This window comes from Hyperolius riggenbachi, chromosome 4 (genome assembly GCF_040937935.1).
Source record: "Hyperolius riggenbachi isolate aHypRig1 chromosome 4, aHypRig1.pri, whole genome shotgun sequence".
In the NCBI taxonomy this organism is placed as follows: Eukaryota; Metazoa; Chordata; class Amphibia; order Anura; family Hyperoliidae; genus Hyperolius; species Hyperolius riggenbachi.
Window position 1 is genome coordinate 142,489,728 of NC_090649.1, and position 16,490 is coordinate 142,506,217.

The 16,490-nt window shown below is 51.5% G+C and overlaps 5 non-coding genes across 5 annotated transcripts; all 5 read right to left on the minus strand.

Moving 5' to 3' along the window:
- Positions 1-5,879: 5,879 nt before the first annotated feature.
- Positions 5,880-6,070, minus strand: LOC137505314 (U2 spliceosomal RNA). Its single transcript, XR_011019934.1, has one exon. It is a non-coding gene; the product is annotated as a U2 spliceosomal RNA (small nuclear RNA).
- Positions 6,071-7,251: 1,181 nt separating this feature from the next.
- Positions 7,252-7,442, minus strand: LOC137505326 (U2 spliceosomal RNA). Its single transcript, XR_011019945.1, has one exon. It is a non-coding gene; the product is annotated as a U2 spliceosomal RNA (small nuclear RNA).
- A 1,184-nt stretch (positions 7,443-8,626) lies between these two features.
- Positions 8,627-8,817, minus strand: LOC137505637 (U2 spliceosomal RNA). Its single transcript, XR_011020245.1, has one exon. It is a non-coding gene; the product is annotated as a U2 spliceosomal RNA (small nuclear RNA).
- A 1,181-nt stretch (positions 8,818-9,998) lies between these two features.
- Positions 9,999-10,189, minus strand: LOC137505337 (U2 spliceosomal RNA). The gene has a single exon (XR_011019956.1). It is a non-coding gene; the product is annotated as a U2 spliceosomal RNA (small nuclear RNA).
- A 1,182-nt stretch (positions 10,190-11,371) lies between these two features.
- On the minus strand, positions 11,372-11,562 carry LOC137505660 (U2 spliceosomal RNA). Its single transcript, XR_011020266.1, has one exon. It is a non-coding gene; the product is annotated as a U2 spliceosomal RNA (small nuclear RNA).
- Positions 11,563-16,490: the final 4,928 nt, after the last annotated feature.

Sequence of the window (16,490 nt, forward strand, 5' to 3'; positions counted from 1 at the left end):
CCAGTTCTGGACCTGGGGAAGTTGGTGAGGAGGCTGCGGAGGGGTCCCCGGCCGGGGACGGGGCTGGTAAGTCGGGAAAGGCAGTGCCCATTTCTGATTTAGCAAAAGGGAATGCATATACCTGTTATGAGGGCCCCTTGGGGGCGCACCTGAAGCAAGAGATACGGGATAAGATTTGGAAGCGGGAATATTTGGATATTTTTACTTTGTTACCGCTGGAGCGTTTTCCTATCGACAGATGGGTTAAAGGGAAAGAACATAGGAAGGAGGAAGATGAGGACCGTAGGAGGTTTCGTCTTATACCTCGGACTTTTGGTAACTGGCTACAAGCATATACGATCATGGCCAGTATTATAGGGGAGAGGTCACCAGAAAAATGTTCGGCTTTGTTCGGTTACCTGGACACGATATGGGAGGCACACCGGGTGTACGGCGGTATGTCCTGGCTACGCTATGACGAGCAATTTCGTCAGCGTATGTCCGTGCAGCCTGATCTAGATTGGGGGCATAAAGACATCGGGATATGGCTTAGGGTAATGAACACGAGAGGGGGGCTCTATACCAATGCACCTTCATTACAGCCCTTTCCAGCAGCCCCAGCCTCAGCTAGCGCTGGGGCCTCCAGCCCGGGGAGAAAGGGGGTGTGCTGGGCTTACAATGAATCTCAATGTAAATTTGCGGGGGGCTGTAAATTTAAACATGAATGCTCCTTCTGCAGTGGTAGTCACCCGGCCGTTAAGTGTTTCCGCAAGTCCAGAGGATCGGGCCCCCAGCGGCGATACGGGGATGGTTCTGGTAAAAGGGAGGACGCCGGTGAGGGTAGAGGCGATGGCCCCGTGGCTAGACCAATACAGTGATAAAGGGGTGGCAGATGCTTTGAGGCGGGGGTTTATAGAAGGGTTTCGGATACCGTCGGACATTCCCGGGGCCAGAGCTTGTACAAAAAATTTGAAATCGGCTAGGGTACATGCGGCGGTGGTCAGGGATAAGGTTAGGAAAGAGGTGGGATTGGGTAGGATGTTTGGCCCCTTTCCCACGCCTCCGGTTTCAGGATTGGTGGTGTCACCTTTAGGAGTGGTACCTAAGAAAGAGCCAGGCAAGTTCAGGATGATTCATCACCTGTCCTATCCAAAAGGGGGATCTGTGAATGATGGAATTGATCCGGAGCTGTCATCAGTACACTATACACCTTTTGACACTGCTCTGGATATGGTGCGGCAAGCGGGGCAAGGGGCATTGATGGCCAAGACAGATATTGAGTCTGCCTTCCGCCTTCTGCCGGTACACCCGGAGAGCATGAGGCTGCTTGGCTGCTTTTTTGAGGGCGGGTTTTACATCGATGGCTGTCTGCCGATGGGGTGTTCCATATCATGTTCATTGTTCGAAATGTTTAGTACCTTTTTAGAATGGGTGGTGAAACAGAGAACGGGAGTCACGGCCATCACTCATTACTTGGACGACTTTCTGTGTGTTGGGCCAGGGGATACGAGAGTGTGTGAGTTGGCGCTGCGGGGTATGCTGGGGGTTTTTGAGGACTTTGGGGTGCCTGTGGCGGAGGAGAAAACAGAAGGCCCAGCGCCGGTTATGAAGTTTTTGGGCATAGAGATTAACACAGTGGAAAGGGTATGCAGGCTTCCTCGAGACAAGCTGGACGGGTTGCTGGGGGACATTATGAGAGCGCTAGGTGCGCGTAAGGTGACGCTGCAACAGCTGCAGTCCCTATTGGGCAAGCTAAATTTCGCTTGCCGGGTTCTGCCCATGGGGAGGATTTTTTCGCGGCGGTTGTCCTTGGCAACATGTGGGGTAACCGAGCCACATCATTTCATCAGGCTTACTCGCGAACACAGAGCAGACTTGGAGGTTTGGAGGGAATTTTTAGGCCAATATAACGGGCTAGCTTACTGGCTGGATCCATGGAGGGACATGGAGAATATGGAGTTATTTACGGACGCGTCAGGGTCTATAGGATTTGGGGCCTTTTTTGGGGGAAGGTGGTGCGCACAGCGATGGCCCTCGCAGTGGTTACAAGGAGAAATTGTCCGGAATTTGGCTTTCCTAGAACTTTTTCCGTTATGGGTGGCAGTGGAAATTTGGGGGCGAGACTTGTCTAATAAGGCAGTTCGTTTCAGATCAGACAACATGGCGGCAGTTTCAGCAATTAATTCCCTTTCGGCGTCATCCGGCCCGGTAATCAGAGTGTTGCGGCGTTTTGTTTTAGCCTGTTTGAAATTCAACATTCATTTCAGAGCTGTGCATGTGCCAGGTGTTAACAACGAGATTGCTGATGCGTTATCTCGTTTTCAGTGGGATCGTTTCTGGAGCCTGGCACCGGAGGCGCGGCGGACGGGGGAGCTGTGTCCAGCATTTGTATGGAGCGTTCTGTAGGGTTGATGTGGTCTTGGATTCGGAAGTCGGTGGCGCCAAGGACATGGACGGCTTACAACAAAGTATGGGCTGAATGGTTTACTTGGCAGCGGCAGTGGTCATTGCCCGACTCTGCTTCAGGGCGGGAGGATCTGTTCATAGGGCTGATAGGTTTTTGGATGGAGCATGGGGTCTCCCCGTCTACGCTGGACAAAAAGGTCGCAGCATTGGCGTTTCTGGCAAAGTTACAAGGATGGGGGGATTTCACTAAAGGGTTTGTGGTGCGGCAGGCTCTAAAGGGATGGAGAAAGGAGCGTAGGTCAGCGGATAAACGACGACCGGTCACGTGGGATATTTTACGGGGTCTTTTTCGGGAATTGTCGGGGGTGTGCGTATCGGAATATGAGCAGGTTCTTTTCAAAATGGCATTTGCACTAGCATTTTATGCAGCTTTACGGGTCGGTGAACTGGTTTGTGCGTCAAAAAGAGGGAATGGGGGGTTGAATATGGATGATGTATGGGAGCAGGAGGAGGCTCTTTTTGTGAGGATTCAACGGTCCAAGACGGATCAGTTAGGCAAGGGGGCACAGCTGGCCTTGTTCCCGATACACGGAGAGGAAGTGTGCCCCTTGCAGGTATGGAGGAGTTATGTAGCGGTTCGGGGCGTTTCGGGGGGGAAACTGTTGGTTCATGCGGACGGGTCGGTTTTATCTCGTTTCCAGTTCGTGGCGGTCATGCGCATGTGCATGCAGCGTATGGGGTTGAAGAGTAAGGAGTATGCTTCCCACTCTTTTCGTATTGGGGCAGCTACGGAGGCGGCCCGGCTGGGTCTGTCTGCTGGGGCTTTGATGAAGATTGGGAGGTGGCAATCCAGTAGGTATCGCACGTACATCCGCCCAGAGCGGGTGGAACATATCGTCTGAGGTTGGGCCGTGGGGGATTCAGATAGGTTGGGGTTGACAGGAAAGGGGGAGATATGGGATAGGTAGGGTTTTTGTGGTAGGGGGTATCGGTAACGTATGTCTTTGTTTCAATTTTGACAGGTCACGGACGCTGTGTTGTGTGGATCATGGGCCATTCGTACATATTTTGGGCGGCTAAGAGAGCGGAGTTACGACGGAGTGGATTACAGATGGGCCTTAATGTCGAGGACATGAGGGTTTTTTGGCACGGCGTCCGGGGCCTCGGTTGGGGGGATTTGTTGCCGTTTTTTCGGGAGAAGCTTCTGGTGACACCATGGCCGGATGTCTTGGTAATTCACGCGGGGGGAAATGACATGGGGCGCATGCCTATTCGGGCCCTTCTCAGGATGATGAAGGAAGACATTGCTGCAATTCGGGAACTGGTTCCCAAGGTAAGGATAATATGGTCAGAAATGATCCCTCGTTTTGTGTGGCGGTTTGCTCGTAGCCATAGCGCTATGGAGAGGGCGCGGGTCAAAGTGAATAGGGCCTTCGGAAAATTTTTGTTGGAGCAAGGGCAGTTGGTGGTTCGGCACGTTAGCCTGGAAGGCAAAGTAATGTTTTTCAGTCGGGACGGCGTGCATTTAAACGACGTGGGGCTCGACATGTTTAACCTGCTGCTTCAGGAGCATATCGAGCTGGCCTTTGAATGGTGGCGGGCGCACCTGCAGTAAGGTATCACTGCAGGCTTGCTGTGGCGGCGGTCCCCTTCTGCTGGGAAGGGTGGCAAGTAAGACTGAGGGGTCTGAGTGCTAATTGGGGTTCTGAAGGAAATAAATGGACGATTTTTGAAAATTAAGGTACTGGGTTATTTTGAAATCTAAAGGAGGAGCATGGCATGCAAGCCCACGGAACTCCTGGGCCAGGTAACACGGCTGGGAGTTTGGTTACATGCTCGGGTGGACGGTCGCAATTTTGGGTGGCCCCTCGGTCGCCACCAGGTAGCAGTGGGGGATGAAGATTGAATTCTTCAAGCGTTTTTGTTGGATTATTGTTATTTATGTTGTATCTAAACTGTTCATTGGTTGTGTTATTTGTCAGTGTGTTCAGCTGTGGCCGACTATTAAAGTGTCACTCCAAATGACAACATGGAGTCTGTAGTATTCATTTAGTTGTGAGTGTAGTGGGAATGGTCGGTCATGGCTGCTTTAAGTATAAAAAAAAAAAAAAAAAAAAAAAAAATGTATTGGTTGTTGGGAAATATATTGGGGGGAAGAGTGGTTTGGTAGTGTAGGATATTTAGTGGGGGCGTGAGTGTATAAGGCTGCTGGGTCAAGCGATGCGCTGTGCCTTTAGCCCAGCGGCATCATGACCCCAGGCGAGTTCTCACGAACTCCCAAGTCTAGTGGGGTAGCAAAGGGTTAAAGTTGAGAGGCGGGAGAGAGAGCTGAGAGGCAGGGCTGTGGGGGCTGGAGCGAGTGGTACAGGAAGATAGGTGGGGCTTCCGGGGGGTTGGTCACAACCTCCGTTGATGGCAGTCTGAGCAAACGTCCCACCCACCCGCCCTTTAGTTTAATTTTAGTAAGGTTGGGAGGGGGTTGGTGTTTTTTTTTTTTTGTTTTCAAGTTGGAGCCAAAAGTTTGGCGCTTCCCTGGGCGGTGGGAGACAAGCGTTTGTTAGGTAGGGGGTAAGTTGTTCCGGGGGTAGGCCATTGGGGTCTGAACTTTTAGTAATTATTCTTTTTTCTTTCAGATGTCACAGCTGCGGCGGCGGTCCCCTTCTGCTGGGAAGGGTGGCAAGTAAGACTGAGGGGTCTGAGTGCTAATTGGGGTTCTGAAGGAAATAAATGGACGATTTTTGAAAATTAAGGTACTGGGTTATTTTGAAATCTAAAGGAGGAGCATGGCATGCAAGCCCACGGAACTCCTGGGCCAGGTAACACGGCTGGGAGTTTGGTTACATGCTCGGGTGGACGGTCGCAATTTTGGGGGGCCCCTCGGTCGCCACCAGGTAGCAGTGGGGGATGAAGATTGAATTCTTCAAGCGTTTTTGTTGGATTATTGTTATTTATGTTGTATCTAAACTGTTCATTGGTTGTGTTATTTGTCAGTGTGTTCAGCTGTGGCCGACTATTAAAGTGTCACTCCAAATGACAACATGGAGTCTGTAGTATTCATTTAGTTGTGAGTGTAGTGGGAATGGTCGGTCATGGCTGCTTTAAGTATAAAAAAAAAATAAAAAAAAAATGTATTGGTTGTTGGGAAATATATTGGGGGGAAGAGTGGTTTGGTAGTGTAGGATATTTAGTGGGGGCGTGACTGATAACCAATGCGAAATACAGAGTCCATGAATAAATGACACAGATGCACAAAAATAGGCACACACAGATTTGAAACAATGTTTTTATTGTGGATTTCACAATGTATCCTGCACCCAACAGTAGCAGCACAGACATAGACCGCACAGCAGGGTGGACAATACACAACACTTGCTACTGGCAAATTCACTTTGCAGAGGGACACTTAATTTCTCCACTACACTTCCCTACACTTAGTTAGTTAGTCAGCTGGGTATTTGAGTAGTTTTGATCTGTTTTTTGACACTAGTTAGAGAGAGTAGTGCACCGGTCCTGGAGGTACTGCAATACCAGGTCGATGCGCGGAGTGGACAGAGCAAGCTCTTCTTCCATCTCCCTGTTCCAAAAATCCATTTAATATATGGTCCCCAGATAGGGGACGTATCAGATATTAAACTGATAAGAACAGATACTACACTTGATCTTAGCCAAAAGGCCGAGAAGCGATAACCCTAATTACCTTCTAAATGCAGCAGCGGCGAACAGCGCACAACCCAGCACTGCCCCGCACAGCCGGCTAATCCCGGCCAGCTACCAGCTGCCAGGGGGGGGGGGCCCTTCCCACTGCCTGTGCAGGCCTGCCGGGCCCCCGGGATGGGCGCACCTGTGCTAAACGCAGACGCACGGGCCAGGCTCAGCTGCCGCCTGATCACATTAGCATGGCCCCGCCCAGCGCCACAACAGCCATCACCCCTCCGCTGCCGTGCCTCCACGTCGAAGAGAAAAGTAAAGTAGGCTTCCGGCTCCCTGCATTCTGGCAACACGCTAGGAGAGAGTGTGGAGGGCAGAGGAAGAAGTCAAGTCTCTAGCCTGGCTGGCTGTTTGAGAACACAGTGCATCTTTCTTTCGTTCATCCTCCTTCCTCTTCATATCTCTCTGTCTGTGTGGACATGCGCGGTGTGCCACAAGAGGGAGACACAGGCCGGGGAGTGGAGAGCCTAAACAGGAGTTGCCTTCCTAGCCTGCTGCACACTCTCACAGCCTGGCACTGAAGCAGGCACCTGAGCAGGTGGTGCTGAGTCATGCAGGAAGCCAACCGATGATGTCACAATGCTCTGAGCCCAGGCAGCTGCTAAGTAAAGGGGCTGCAGCCAGGGCTCTGCCTGCCAGTCCGCTGGAAGCTCTCTGGGGGAAGGATGCAGCTGCTTTTCTTGCAGAGGACAACGTGCAAACGTGAAGGAAAGTGATCCGTTCATGGTTTTTTTGACCTGCAGCAACTGCGCCGCGCAAGTACAATACAGACTAATCAAAATTAAAAATGATTTTTTTTTTCTTTTTTTGTGGGGTTTTTTTTGTGTGTTTTTCTGACTTCTTTTCCTGTCTGTTCTCAGGTTCTGATAACCAATGCGAAATACAGAGTCCATGAATAAATGACACAGATGCACAAAAATAGGCACACACAGATTTGAAACAATGTTTTTATTGTGGATTTCACAATGTATCCTGCACCCAACAGTAGCAGCACAGACATAGACCGCACAGCAGGGTGGACAATACACAACACTTGCTACTGGCAAATTCACTTTGCAGAGGGACACTTAATTTCTCCACTACACTTCCCTACACTTAGTTAGTTAGTCAGCTGGGTATTTGAGTAGTTTTGATCTGTTTTTTGACACTAGTTAGAGAGAGTAGTGCACCGGTCCTGGAGGTACTGCAATACCAGGTCGATGCGCGGAGTGGACAGAGCAAGCTCTTCTTCCATCTCCCTGTTCCAAAAATCCATTTAATATATGGTCCCCAGATAGGGGACGTATCAGATATTAAACTGATAAGAACAGATACTACACTTGATCTTAGCCAAAAGGCCGAGAAGCGATAACCCTAATTACCTTCTAAATGCAGCAGCGGCGAACAGCGCACAACCCAGCACTGCCCCGCACAGCCGGCTAATCCCGGCCAGCTACCAGCTGCCAGGGGGGGGGGGGGGCCCTTCCCACTGCCTGTGCAGGCCTGCCGGGCCCCCGGGATGGGCGCACCTGTGCTAAACGCAGACGCACGGGCCAGGCTCAGCTGCCGCCTGATCACATTAGCATGGCCCCGCCCAGCGCCACAACAGCCATCACCCCTCCGCTGCCGTGCCTCCACGTCGAAGAGAAAAGTAAAGTAGGCTTCCGGCTCCCTGCATTCTGGCAACACGCTAGGAGAGAGTGTGGAGGGCAGAGGAAGAAGTCAAGTCTCTAGCCTGGCTGGCTGTTTGAGAACACAGTGCATCTTTCTTTCGTTCATCCTCCTTCCTCTTCATATCTCTCTGTCTGTGTGGACATGCGCGGTGTGCCACAAGAGGGAGACACAGGCCGGGGAGTGGAGAGCCTAAACAGGAGTTGCCTTCCTAGCCTGCTGCACACTCTCACAGCCTGGCACTGAAGCAGGCACCTGAGCAGGTGGTGCTGAGTCATGCAGGAAGCCAACCGATGTTGTCACAATGCTCTGAGCCCAGGCAGCTGCTAAGTAAAGGGGCTGCAGCCAGGGCTCTGCCTGCCAGTCCGCTGGAAGCTCTCTGGGGGAAGGATGCAGCTGCTTTTCTTGCAGAGGACAACGTGCAAACGTGAAGGAAAGTGATCCGTTCATGGTTTTTTTGACCTGCAGCAACTGCGCCGCGCAAGTACAATACAGACTAATCAAAATTAAAAATGATTTTTTTTTTCTTTTTTTGTGGGGTTTTTTTTGTGTGTTTTTCTGACTTCTTTTCCTGTCTGTTCTCAGGTTCTGATAACCAATGCGAAATACAGAGTCCATGAATAAATGACACAGATGCACAAAAATAGGCACACACAGATTTGAAACAATGTTTTTATTGTGGATTTCACAATGTATCCTGCACCCAACAGTAGCAGCACAGACATAGACCGCACAGCAGGGTGGACAATACACAACACTTGCTACTGGCAAATTCACTTTGCAGAGGGACACTTAATTTCTCCACTACACTTCCCTACACTTAGTTAGTTAGTCAGCTGGGTATTTGAGTAGTTTTGATCTGTTTTTTGACACTAGTTAGAGAGAGTAGTGCACCGGTCCTGGAGGTACTGCAATACCAGGTCGATGCGCGGAGTGGACAGAGCAAGCTCTTCTTCCATCTTCCTGTTCCAAAAATCCATTTAATATATGGTCCCCAGATAGGGGACGTATCAGATATTAAACTGATAAGAACAGATACTACACTTGATCTTAGCCAAAAGGCCGAGAAGCGATAACCCTAATTACCTTCTAAATGCAGCAGCGGCGAACAGCGCACAACCCAGCACTGCCCCGCACAGCCGGCTAACCCCGGCCAGCTACCAGCTGCCAGGGGGGGGGGCCCCCTTCCCACTGCCTGTGCAGGCCTTCCGGGCCCCCGGGATGGGCGCACCTGTGCTAAACGCAGACGCACGGGCCAGGCTCAGCTGCCGCCTGATCACATTAGCATGGCCCCGCCCAGCGCCACAACAGCCATCACCCCTCCGCTGCCGTGCCTCCACGTCGAAGAGAAAAGTAAAGTAGGCTTCCGGCTCCCTGCATTCTGGCAACACGCTAGGAGAGAGTGTGGAGGGCAGAGGAAGAAGTCAAGTCTCTAGCCTGGCTGGCTGTTTGAGAACACAGTGCATCTTTCTTTCGTTCATCCTCCTTCCTCTTCATATCTCTCTGTCTGTGTGGACATGCGCGGTGTGCCACAAGAGGGAGACACAGGCCGGGGAGTGGAGAGCCTAAACAGGAGTTGCCTTCCTAGCCTGCTGCACACTCTCACAGCCTGGCACTGAAGCAGGCACCTGAGCAGGTGGTGCTGAGTCATGCAGGAAGCCAACCGATGATGTCACAATGCTCTGAGCCCAGGCAGCTGCTAAGTAAAGGGGCTGCAGCCAGGGCTCTGCCTGCCAGTCCGCTGGAAGCTCTCTGGGGGAAGGATGCAGCTGCTTTTCTTGCAGAGGACAACGTGCAAACGTGAAGGAAAGTGATCCGTTCATGGTTTTTTTGACCTGCAGCAACTGCGCCGCGCAAGTACAATACAGACTAATCAAAATTAAAAATGATTTTTTTTTCTTTGGTTGTGGGGTTTTTTGTGTGTGTTTTTCTGACTTCTTTTCCTGTCTGTTCTCAGGTTCTGATAACCAATGCGAAATACAGAGTCCATGAATAAATGACACAGATGCACAAAAATAGGCACACACAGATTTGAAACAATGTTTTTATTGTGGATTTCACAATGTATCCTGCACCCAACAGTAGCAGCACAGACATAGACCGCACAGCAGGGTGGACAATACACAACACTTGCTACTGGCAAATTCACTTTGCAGAGGGACACTTAATTTCTCCACTACACTTCCCTACACTTAGTTAGTTAGTCAGCTGGGTATTTGAGTAGTTTTGATCTGTTTTTTGACACTAGTTAGAGAGAGTAGTGCACCGGTCCTGGAGGTACTGCAATACCAGGTCGATGCGCGGAGTGGACAGAGCAAGCTCTTCTTCCATCTCCCTGTTCCAAAAATCCATTTAATATATGGTCCCCAGATAGGGGACGTATCAGATATTAAACTGATAAGAACAGATACTACACTTGATCTTAGCCAAAAGGCCGAGAAGCGATAACCCTAATTACCTTCTAAATGCAGCAGCGGCGAACAGCGCACAACCCAGCACTGCCCCGCACAGCCGGCTAACCCCGGCCAGCTACCAGCTGCCAGGGGGGGGGGCCCCCTTCCCACTGCCTGTGCAGGCCTTCCGGGCCCCCGGGATGGGCGCACCTGTGCTAAACGCAGACGCACGGGCCAGGCTCAGCTGCCGCCTGATCACATTAGCATGGCCCCGCCCAGCGCCACAACAGCCATCACCCCTCCGCTGCCGTGCCTCCACGTCGAAGAGAAAAGTAAAGTAGGCTTCCGGCTCCCTGCATTCTGGCAACACGCTAGGAGAGAGTGTGGAGGGCAGAGGAAGAAGTCAAGTCTCTGGCCTGGCTGGCTGTTTGAGAACACAGTGCATCTTTCTTTCGTTCATCCTCCTTCCTCTTCATATCTCTCTGTCTGTGTGGACATGCGCGGTGTGCCACAAGAGGGAGACACAGGCCGGGGAGTGGAGAGCCTAAACAGGAGTTGCCTTCCTAGCCTGCTGCACACTCTCACAGCCTGGCACTGAAGCAGGCACCTGAGCAGGTGGTGCTGAGTCATGCAGGAAGCCAACCGATGATGTCACAATGCTCTGAGCCCAGGCAGCTGCTAAGTAAAGGGGCTGCAGCCAGGGCTCTGCCTGCCAGTCCGCTGGAAGCTCTCTGGGGGAAGGATGCAGCTGCTTTTCTTGCAGAGGACAACGTGCAAACGTGAAGGAAAGTGATCCGTTCATGGTTTTTTTGACCTGCAGCAACTGCGCCGCGCAAGTACAATACAGACTAATCAAAATTAAAAATGATTTTTTTTTTCTTTGGTTGTGGGGTTTTTTTTGTGTGTTTTTCTGACTTCTTTTCCTGTCTGTTCTCAGGTTCTGATAACCAATGCGAAATACAGAGTCCATGAATAAATGACACAGATGCACAAAAATAGGCACACACAGATTTGAAACAATGTTTTTATTGTGGATTTCACAATGTATCCTGCACCCAACAGTAGCAGCACAGACATAGACCGCACAGCAGGGTGGACAATACACAACACTTGCTACTGGCAAATTCACTTTGCAGAGGGACACTTAATTTCTCCACTACACTTCCCTACACTTAGTTAGTTAGTCAGCTGGGTATTTGAGTAGTTTTGATCTGTTTTTTGACACTAGTTAGAGAGAGTAGTGCACCGGTCCTGGAGGTACTGCAATACCAGGTCGATGCGCGGAGTGGACAGAGCAAGCTCTTCTTCCATCTCCCTGTTCCAAAAATCCATTTAATATATTGTCCCCAGATAGGGGACGTATCAGATATTAAACTGATAAGAACAGATACTACACTTGATCTTAGCCAAAAGGCCGAGAAGCGATAACCCTAATTACCTTCTAAATGCAGCAGCGGCGAACAGCGCACAACCCAGCACTGCCCCGCACAGCCGGCTAACCCCGGCCAGCTACCAGCTGCCAGGGGGGGGGCCCCCTTCCCACTGCCTGTGCAGGCCTGCCGGGCCCCCGGGATGGGCGCACCTGTGCTAAACGCAGACGCACGGGCCAGGCTCAGCTGCCGCCTGATCACATTAGCATGGCCCCGCCCAGCGCCACAACAGCCATCACCCCTTCGCTGCCGTGCCTCCACGTCGAAGAGAAAAGTAAAGTAGGCTTCCGGCTCCCTGCATTCTGGCAACACGCTAGGAGAGAGTGTGGAGGGCAGAGGAAGAAGTCAAGTCTCTGGCCTGGCTGGCTGTTTGAGAACACAGTGCATCTTTCTTTCGTTCATCCTCCTTCCTCTTCATATCTCTCTGTCTGTGTGGACGTGCGCGGTGTGCCACAAGAGGGAGACACAGGCCGGGGAGTGGAGAGCCTAAACAGGAGTTGCCTTCCTAGCCTGCTGCACACTCTCACAGCCTGGCACTGAAGCAGGCACCTGAGCAGGTGGTGCTGAGTCATGCAGGAAGCCAACCGATGATGTCACAATGCTCTGAGCCCAGGCAGCTGCTAAGTAAAGGGGCTGCAGCCAGGGCTCTGCCTGCCAGTCCGCTGGAAGCTCTCTGGGGGAAGGATGCAGCTGCTTTTCTTGCAGAGGACAACGTGCAAACGTGAAGGAAAGTGATCCGTTCATGTTTTTTTTGACCTGCAGCAACTGCGCCGCGCAAGTACAATACAGACTAATCAAAATTAAAAATGATTTTTTTTCTTTGGTTGTGGGTTTTTTTGTGTGTTTTTCTGACTTCTTTTCCTGTCTGTTCTCAGGTTCTGATACCCAATGCGAAATACAGAGTCCATGAATAAATGACACAGATGCACAAAAATAGGCACACACAGATTTGAAACAATGTTTTTATTGTGGATTTCACAATGTATCCTGCACCCAACAGTAGCAGCACAGACATAGACCGCACAGCAGGGTGGACAATACATGTCACAGGAGCCCCTGTGGCTGACCGCACTTAGCCTTCTAAACGGTGCCAGCGCACAGATCGTGCAAACTCTGGTCGCAGTCAATGCGCAGGAACCGTTAAGAATTAGCCGCAGACAACTCAGAAGGGAGCCTGTGAGACACGGGTGATTACAACGTCACCCACTGGTTCAGAGTAAACTGCCACCACCGCGGTTACTATGGGACCGTGGGGCCCACTAACTGACTGACTAATCCTGCGAATAAAACGGTTAAACACACGATATTCTGTCTAGCCAACAACAAACAAACAGTAGCGTATCTTCAGAGACCCGGGATCATTTCTGTGTGTGCTGATAAGCAAGGTAGCGGAAAGTGAATGACTTGGAGAAAGTCGTTTATTCACGCAATATAAATAATTAATATATACAGACAATTATGAAAATCAACAATTATGAAAACAGTAATAGCCAGTATGAAAAATAAAAGAAGGGAGAAAAATACTTAGTTGCTGGAAAGATGTCCTTATTGTGGGAAGAATCATAAAGTCCTTGGTTTCAAAGTCCAGAGTTCAGAGTTCAGACCAGGTGGATGCCAGCATATCCTCAAGCTGGCATCTGATGAGTGCAAGATGTTTCAGTGTGGAGGACACAGCCCGCCTGCTGGCTCTGTGCTTTTGATGAAGCTGGTTTGGGGGTGTGGCAATGCCAGCCCCCTCTGAGCTACCAGCAAATGACAGTTCATTCCCTCTGAGAGATTTTAGAGCTAAACTTATGAATTGCTGTAACTCCTGAACCATACACGTTACATTTAGGGGGGTAACAGCTTCATACTTGGAGGAAAATACAGATTAATATGATACCTGACATGGCTAGTGCATCAGATCAGGGTCCTGAGTAGATTCATACCTGGGTGGTAGGGGCCCCGGGCCCCTCTCGACTGGTATCAAGAGATCCAGCATGACCCTACGGATCCAATGATACCGCTCTCATAACCACCCTATTTATTGTATTCTGTAAATGGGCAAAAGATTATATTGTACATTCATTTCTTCCTGCTAAGGCCGGAGTCAGCCTGACTGGAGTCCAGCTGTGTCTGCTTCTTGTCTATGAAAAGGCCCTGTTGGCTCCTTCAATTAACATCTGAATGTGAAATCTGCTTAGACAACTTTGAGTTTACACCTCTGGCTTGATCAGCAGTCACAGGGCCAGTCTTCCTGCCAGCTGCTTGTCACCTTATACCTGATGGATGGGCCATCAGCACAGCTTGAAGCCAGGGACTCTCTGGGCCCAGGCTCATTAGCATATCAAAAGAGCCATCCTGCAGTTAAGGTGATGCTATTCCTCTGCTAAGAAGGGACTGCAGACCTCCTACACAATAAATCCAGATTCTATCGATTTGAAGCGCAATCGACGCAGAGAATCGAGTGCGATCGCTTTTCTTCACGGGCGGTTCCAGGACGCGCCTGCGTCCCCGCAATCGTCCGTGACAGCCCCCCCCCTTGTCCGTGGCTTAGCCACTCATCCGCAAGATGTGTGGCGGCGCCGCTAACCTGGCTGACGGGTCTCGAGTTGCCGGTACGGCGGGAAAACCTATTGGAGCCTGTGGCTCGGTTCCCCTGGACCGGTCGCGGTCGGCTACCCTCAGGGTTGACCCAACATGGACCGTTCTGGACAGGGCGTTTGCGCCACTGCAGTCGGACGTGGTGTCTGCCGGGACTGCGGACAACGGGCAGTGGGTTGGTTAGGTCAACAGCCAGCCCACGCAGGGTTCCCCTGCTGAGTGGCTGTGGACCTAAGGGAACCCCGCGGGAATCCCTGGACCTTCCCAGCTCCTGACAGACGGCACATGCCCTGCAGTAGTTGGCTACATCCCTGTTCATCCGGGGCCAATAAAACTGTTTCCGAATACCGGCGAGTGTCTTGCGGACACCCGAGTGCCCGGTCAGAGGATTACCATGTGCGGATTTCAGCACATGTCCCCTAAACGCACTCGGGACCACAAGCCACTTGGTATCCGCGTGGGATCTACCTGTAGGGGGCTGTACAGACTCACTGTACAGTCTCCCACCTTCCCAGTACACCTTGAAAGCGGCCCCGTCTGCGAGGGGCTCAGCGGCTTGCTGCCTGAGCACCTCCAGGCTTGGGTCACTTTGTAGTGCGGCTGAGAATATGGCGCTGTCAGTTTCAGCCAACTGGCTCATGTCACACGAGGCCAGCGGCTGAAAGGTCTCATCCCTGTGGTCAGAGGAGGGGGAGGAGGCCGGAACCCCCTCCACCTGTCCTGAGCTCGGGTTCTGAGCAGTGCAGCTGCGCGGTACTGCTAGCACCGGTACACTGTCAGAATGGCACAGACGGACATTACTCAAATCATCATTGCATGCAGTAATGACATTGACAGGTATAGACATTTTTTCATTACAGACAGGTTGTACAGTAAACTCAGGTACAGTTACAGCATCATCACAACAGACAGTCTGTACATCAAACTCAGGTGCCTTTGAAGCAGGCACTATTGAACCTGGTACCCTTGAACTGGGCACATTCAACCCACCTCCCCCTGGTGCTCCCCCAAGTGTATAAAGTACCTGGTGGTGGGTGGAGAGTCCGTCTCCTTCCGTGAGCGACAAGGCGGTCGTGGCAGGTTCATAGTAGGACACAAGCTTGCCCAAATCAGTCCCTAGCAACACAGGGACTGGGAGATCCTTCATAACCCCAACAACCCTTTCTTGGACCCCTCCCACTCCCCAATCCAGCTTCACTCTGGCGTGGGCTATGTGAAAAAGGGTGCCTTCTACTCCAGTAAGGGCAAGGGATCGGCTGGAGCTGATGCTCTCCTTTGGCACAAGGTGTGAGTGAACTAACGTGATGTCAGCTCCGGTGTCTCGGAATCCGGTGACAACTTTGCCGTTCACTCTAACAAGTTGCTGCTGGTCGGTTCGGTCGCGGATTTCCTTTCCGCGGGCAAACAGGACAAAATCGGATGATCCAGGCTGTGGTTCGCTGGCGGGTTGCCTCTGCTGTGGGTGAGGTGCAGGTGATGCAGATGATCCAGGTGCTGGTGGTGTCTGTCTCCGCTCCGGACAGTCGAATTTCATGTGTCCGGGCTGGCGGCAGTAGTGACAGGTGACCTCTCCAGGCGCTGCAGGCCTGGGTGCAGCAGCTGCGCTGGGTGGCCTCTGTGGCGGACGGCTCACAGGGGCAGGAGGGTCTGCCGAGGTATTGGGCTGACCTCCTCTCCAGCTGGATGGGACAGTTCTGCGTGTATCAGCCACCCGGGTAGTTGCAAAAGTCTCAGCAAGGTCTGCAGCGACAGTGGCTGAAGACGGCCTGCGTTCTAACACAAACTGTCGTACATCAGCAGGGCAAATGTTCAGAAATTGTTCCAGGACTATCAAGTCCTCCAGGACATCATAAGACCCTTTGGTGAGGCCTAGTGTCCACTGGCGGAGTGTGGTGAGCAAGCTGCTGACCACATCTCGGTACGAATCAGAAGACTTTTTCTGCCAGGCCCTGAACTTTTTGCGATAGGCTTCTGGCGTCAGCTGGTACTTAGTAATGATAGCGTCTTTTATAGCAGCATAATCATTATCCTTCTCCGCAGGCAATTCTGCGAAGGCATCAAGCGCTTTGTAGCGCAGCAAAGGTGTCAGATGTCTGGCCCACTGGTCTTGGGACAGACGATACTGACGGCATGCTTTTTCAAAAGACCGCAAAAACAAGTCAATGTCTGTGTCTTTTTCAATAGTAGCAAACTTAAATTTTGCACTTACGGGTGCTGCAGCTCCTTCAGCAGGGAGGCTGGGCGGTGAACTCCGGCTGGCCTGTTGAACCTTTGCCATGTTGAGCTCATGCTGTCGTTGGCGCTCCCGCTCAGCGGCATCCCTCTCTGCGTGGCGTTCAGC